We start from the raw sequence: 6,379 nt of genomic DNA on the forward strand, positions 1-6,379 counted from the left end.
AGCACCTTGAAACTTGACAAAATAAAGCAGTTCTAAGTTCTAACTATACAGTTTGTTTCCTATTCAAGTAACCCTAAGCACAGTCTGACAAAAACCACTTTCCTCTGAAAGGGGTTGCCTAGCTTCCAAAAAACTACGAGTTTCCTGAATCTCAGCAAATGTTATTTCACCCAATCTTGAAGATACTTGGAGGTAATGATCAGTACACCATTCCCACTTGACTCACCAAATTTCGTTCTGATAGCTTGAAGCATTCCTCTGCAGTAACAGTTTGAATTTTTAGGTTTCACTCTGTTTTCTCCTATATTGATGGATGAATTTGGAACTCTAAATGCAACACAGTTTGTGCTAGCTCCTTGAAACTTGACAAAATAAAGCAGTTCTAAGTTGTGTCTGTACTGTTTGTTTCCTATTCAAGTAGCCCTAAGCAGAGACTGATGAAAACCAAATTCGTCTGAAAGGGGTTGCCTAGCTTCCAAAAAACTACGAGTTTCCTGAAATCTCAGCAAATGTTCTTTCACCCAATCTTGATGATACTTGGAGGTAATGATCAGTACACCATTTCCACTTGACTCACCAAATTTGGTTCTTACAGCTTGAAGCACTCCTCTGCAGTAACAGTTTGAATTTTTATGTTTCACTCTGTTTTCTCGTATATTGATAGATGAATTTGGAACTCTAAATCCAACACGGTTTGTGTTAGCTCCTTCAATCTTGACACAATAAAGCAGTTCTAAGTTCTGTCTGTACTGTTTGTTTCCTATTCAAGTAGCCTTAAGCAGAGACTGATGAAAACCACTTTCCTCTGGAAGGGGTTGCCTAGCTTCCAAAAACCTATGAGTTTTCTGAAATCTCAGCAAATGTTATTTCACCCAATCTTGATGATACTTGGAGGTAATGATCAGTACACCCTTCCCACTTGACTCACCAGATGTCGTTCTTATAGCTTGAAGCATTCCTCTGCAGTAACAGTTTGAATTTTTAGGTTTCACTCTGTTTTCTCCTATATTGATAGATGAATTTGGAACTCTAAATCCAACACAGTTTGTGCTAGCTCCTTGAAACTTGACACAATAAAGCAGTTCTAAGTTTTAACTATACAGTTTGTTTCCTATTCAAGTAGCCCTAAGCAGAGACTGATGAAAACCAAATTCGTCTGAAAGGGGTTGGTTGCCTAGCTTCCAAAAAACTACGAGTTTCCTGAAATCTCAGCAAATGTTATTTGACCCAATCTTGATGATACTTGGAGGTAATGATCAGTACACCATTCCCACTTGACTCACCAAATTTCGTTCTTATAGCTTGAAGCATTCCTCTGCAGTAACACTATGAATTTTTAGGTTTCACTCTGTTTTCTCCTATATTGATAGATGAATTTGGAATTCTAAATCCAACACAGTTTGTGCTAGCTCCTTGAAACTTGACACAATAAAGTAGTTCTAAGTTCTAACTATACAGTTTGTTTCGTATTCAAGTAGCCATAAGCAGAGACTGATGAAAACCAAATTCGTCTGAAAGGGGTTGCCTAGCTTCCAAAAAACTACGAGTTTCCTGAAATCTCAGCAAATGTTATTTCACCCAATCTTGATGATACTTGGAGGTAATGATCAGTACACCATTCCCACTTGACTCACCAAATTTCGTTCTTATAGCTTGAAGCATTCCTCTGCAGTAACAGTTTGAATTTTTAGGTTTCACTCTGTTTTCTCCTATATTGATAGATGAATTTGGAACGTTAAATCCAACACGGTTTGTGCTAGCTCCTTGAAACTTGACACAATAATGTAGTTCTAAGTTTTAATTATACAGTTTGTTTCCTATTCAAGTAGCCCTAAGCAGAGACTGATGAAAACCAAATTCGTCTGAAAGGGGTTGCCTTGCTTCCAAAAAACTACGAGTTTCCTGAAATCTCAGCAAATGTTATTTCACCCAATCTTGATGATACTGGGAGGTAATGATCAGTACACCATTCCCACTTGACTCACCAAATTTCGTTCTTATAGCTTGAAGCATTCCTCTGCAGTAACAGTTTGAATTTTTAGGTTGCACTCTGTTTTCTCCTATATTCATGGATGAATTTGGAACTCTAAATCCAATACGGTTTGTGCTAGCTCCTTGAAACTTGACAAAATAAAGCAGTTCTAAGTTCTGTCTGTACTGTTTGTTTCCTATTCAACTAGCCCTAAGCAGAGACTGATGAAAACCAAATTCGTCTGAAAGGGGTTGCCTAGATTCGAAAAAACTACGATTTTCCTGAAATCTCAGCAAATGTTATTTCACCCAATCTTGAAGATACATGGACGTAATGATCAGTACACCATTCCCACTTGACTCACCAAATTTCGTTCTTATAGCTTGAAGCATTCCTCTGCAGTATCAGTTTGAATTTTTAGGTTTCACTCTGTTTTCTCCTATATTGATAGATGAATTTGGAACTCTAAATGCAACACAGTTTGTGCTAGCTCCTTGAAACTTGACAAAATAAAGCAGTTCTAAGTTGTGTCTGTACTGTTTGTTTCCTATTCAAGTAGCCCTAAGCAGAGACTGATGAAAACCAAATTCGTCTGAAAGGGGTTGCCTAGCTTCCAAAAAACTACGAGTTTCCTGAAATCTCAGCAAATGTTCTTTCAACCAATCTTGATGATACTTGGAGGTAATGATCAGTACACCATTCCCACTTGACTCACCAAATTTGGTTCTTACAGCTTGAAGCATTCCTCTGCAGTAACAGTTTGAATTTTTATGTTTCACTCTGTTTTCTCCTATATTGATAGATGAATTTGGAACTCTAAATCCAACACGGTTTGTGTTAGCTCCTTGAATCTTGACACAATAAAGCAGTTCCAAGTTCTGTCTGTACTGTTTGTTTCCTATTCAAGTAGCCTTAAGCAGAGACTGATGAAAACCACTTACCTCTGGAAGGGGTTGCCTAGCTTCCAAAAACCTACGAGTTTTCTGAAATCTCAGCAAATGTTATTTCACCCAATCTTGATGATACTTGGAGGTAATGATCAGTACACCATTCCCACTTGACTCACCAGATGTCGTTCTTATAGCTTGAAGCATTCCTCTGCAGTAACAGTTTGAATTTTTAGATTTCACTCTGTTTTCTCCTATATTTATAGATGAATTTGGAACTCTAAATGCAACACAGTTTGTGCTAGCTCCTTGAAACTTGACAAAATAAAGCAGTTCTAAGTTGTGTCTGTACTGTTTGTTTCCTATTCAAGTAGCCCTAAGCAGAGACTGATGAAAACCAAATTCATCTGAAAGGGGTTGCCTAGCTTCCAAAAAACTACGAGTTTCCTGAAATCTCAGCAAATGTTGTTTCACCCAATCTTGATGATACTTGGAGGTAATGATCAGTACACCATTCCCACTTGACTCACCAAATTTCGTTCTTATAGCTTGAAGCATTCCTCTGCAGTAACAGTTTGAATTTTTAGGTTTCACTCTGTTTTCTCCTATATTGATAGATGAATTTGGAACTCTAAATCCAACACAGTTTGTGCTAGCTCCTTGAAACTTGACACAATAAAGTAGTTCTAAGTTCTAACTATACAGTTTGTTTCCTATTCAAGTAGCCCTAAGCAGAGACTGATGAAAACCAAATTCGTCTGAAAGGGGTTGCCTAGATTCCAAAAAACTACGAGTTTCCTGAAATCTCAGCAAATGTTATTTCACCCAATCTTGATGATACTTGGAGGTAATGATCAGTACACCATTCCCACTTGACTCACCAAATTTGGTTCTTACAGCTTGAAGCATTCCTCTGCAGTAACAGTTTGAATTTTTATGTTTCACTCTGTTTTCTCCTATATTGATAGATGAATTTGGAACTCTAAATCCAACATGGTTTGTGTTAGCTCCTTGAATCTTGACACAATAAAGCAGTTCTAAGTTCTGTCTGTACTGTTTGTTTCCTATTCAAGTAGCCTTAAGCAGAGACTGATGAAAACCACTTACCTCTGGAAGGGGTTGCCTAGCTTCCAAAAACCTACGAGTTTTCTGAAATCTCAGCAAATGTTATTTCACCCAATCTTGATGATACTTGGAGGTAATGATCAGTACACCATTCCCACTTGACTCACCAGATGTCGTTCTTATAGCTTGAAGCATTCCTCTGCAGTAACAGTTTGAATTTTTAGGTTTCACTCTGTTTTCTCCTATATTGATAGATGAATTTGGAACTCTAAATGCAACACAGTTTGTGCTAGCTCCTTGAAACTTGACAAAATAAAGCAGTTCTAAGTTGTGTCTGTACTGTTTGTTTCCTATTCAAGTAGCCCTAAGCAGAGACTGATGAAAACCAAATTCATCTGAAAGGGGTTGCCTAGCTTCCAAAAAACTACGAGTTTCCTGAAATCTCAGCAAATGTTATTTCACCCAATCTTGATGATACTTGGAGGTAATGATCAGTACACCATTCCCACTTGACTCACCAAATTTCGTTCTTATAGCTTGAAGCATTCCTCTGCAGGAACAGTTTGAATTTTTAGGTTTCACTCTGTTTTCTCCTATATTGATAGATGAATTTGGAACTCTAAATCCAACACAGTTTGTGCTAGCTCCTTGAAACTTGACACAATAAAGTAGTTCTAAGTTCTAACTATACAGTTTGTTTCCTATTCAAGTAGCCCTAAGCAGAGACTGATGAAAACCAAATTCCTCTGAAAGGGGTTGCCTAGATTCGAAAAAACTACGGGTTTCCTGAAATGTCAGCAAATGTTATTTCACGCAATCTTGATGATACTTGGAGGTAATGATCAGTACACCATTCCCACTTGACTCACCAAATTTCGTTCTTATACCTTGAAGCATTCCTCTGCAGTAACAGTTTGAATTTTTAGGTTTCACTCTGTTTTCTCCTATATTGATAGATGAATTTGGAACATTAAATCCAACACGGTTTGTGCTAGCTCCTTGAAACTTGACACAATAATGTAGTTCTAAGTTTTAACTATACAGTTTGTTTCCTATTCAAGTAGCCCTAAGCAGAGACTGATGAAAACCAAATTCGTCTGAAAGGGGTTGCCTAGCTTCCAAAAAACTACGAGTTTCCTGAAATCTCAGCAAATGTTATTTCACCCAATCTTGAAGATACTTGGAGGTAATGATCAGTACACCATTCCCACTTGACTCACCAAATTTCGTTCTTATAGCTTGAAGCATTCCTCTGCAGTAACAGTTTGAATTTTTAGGTTTCACTCTGTTTTCTCCTATATTGATAGATGAATTTGGAACTCTAAATCCAACACAGTTTGTGCTAGCTCCTTGAAACTTGACAAAATAAAGCAGTTCTAAGTTGTGTCTGTACTGTTTGTTTCCTATTCAAGTAGCCCTAAGCAGAGACTGATGAAAACCAAATTCGTCTGAAAGGGGTTGCCTAGCTTCCAAAAAATTACGAGTTTCCTGAAATCTCAGCAAATGTTATTTCACCCAATCTTGAAGATACTTGGACGTAATGATCAGTACACCATTCCCACTTGACTCACCAAATTTTGTTCTTATAGCTTGAAGCATTCCTCTGCAGTAACAGTTTGAATTTTTAGGTTTCACTCTGTTTTCACCTATATTGATAGATGAATTTGGAACTCTAAATCCAACACAGTTTGTGCTAGCTCCTTGAAACTTGACACAATAAAGCAGTTCTAAGTTTTAACTATACAGTTTGTTTCCTATTCAAGTAGCCCTAAGCAGAGACTGATGAAAACCAAATTCGTCTGAAAGAGGTTGGTTGCCTAGCTTCCAAAAAACTACGAGTTTCCTGAAATCTCAGCAAATGTTATTTGACCCAATCTTGATGATACTTGGAGGTAATGATCAGTACACCATTCCCACTTGACTCACCAAATTTCGTTCTTATAGCTTGAAGCATTCCTCTGCAGTAACAGTTTGAATTTTTAGGTTTCACTCTGTTTTCTCCTATATTGATAGATGGATTTGGAACTCTAAATCCAACACAGTTTGTGCTAGCTCCTTGAAACGTGACACAATAAAGTAGTTCTAAGTTCTAACTATACAGTTTGTTTCCTATTCAAGTAGCCCTAAGCAGAGACTGATGAAAACCAAATTCGTCTGAAAGGGGTTGCCTAGATTCGAAAAAACTACGAGTTTCCTGAAATCTCAGCAAATGTTATTTCACCCAATCTTGAATATACTTGGACATAATGATCAGTACACCATTCCCACTTGACTCACCAAATTTCGTTCTTATAGCTTGAAACATTCCTCTACAGTAACAGTTTGAATTTTTAGGTTTCACTCTGTTTTCTCCTATATTGATAGATGAATTTGGAACTCTAAATGCAACACAGTTTGTGCTTGCTCCTTGAAACTTGACAAAATAAAGCAGTTCCAAGTTGTGTCTGTACTGTTT

The sequence above is a fragment of the Spermophilus citellus genome, assembly GCF_964194105.1.
Source record: "Spermophilus citellus genome assembly, chromosome: 18".
Classification (NCBI taxonomy): domain Eukaryota; kingdom Metazoa; phylum Chordata; class Mammalia; order Rodentia; family Sciuridae; genus Spermophilus; species Spermophilus citellus.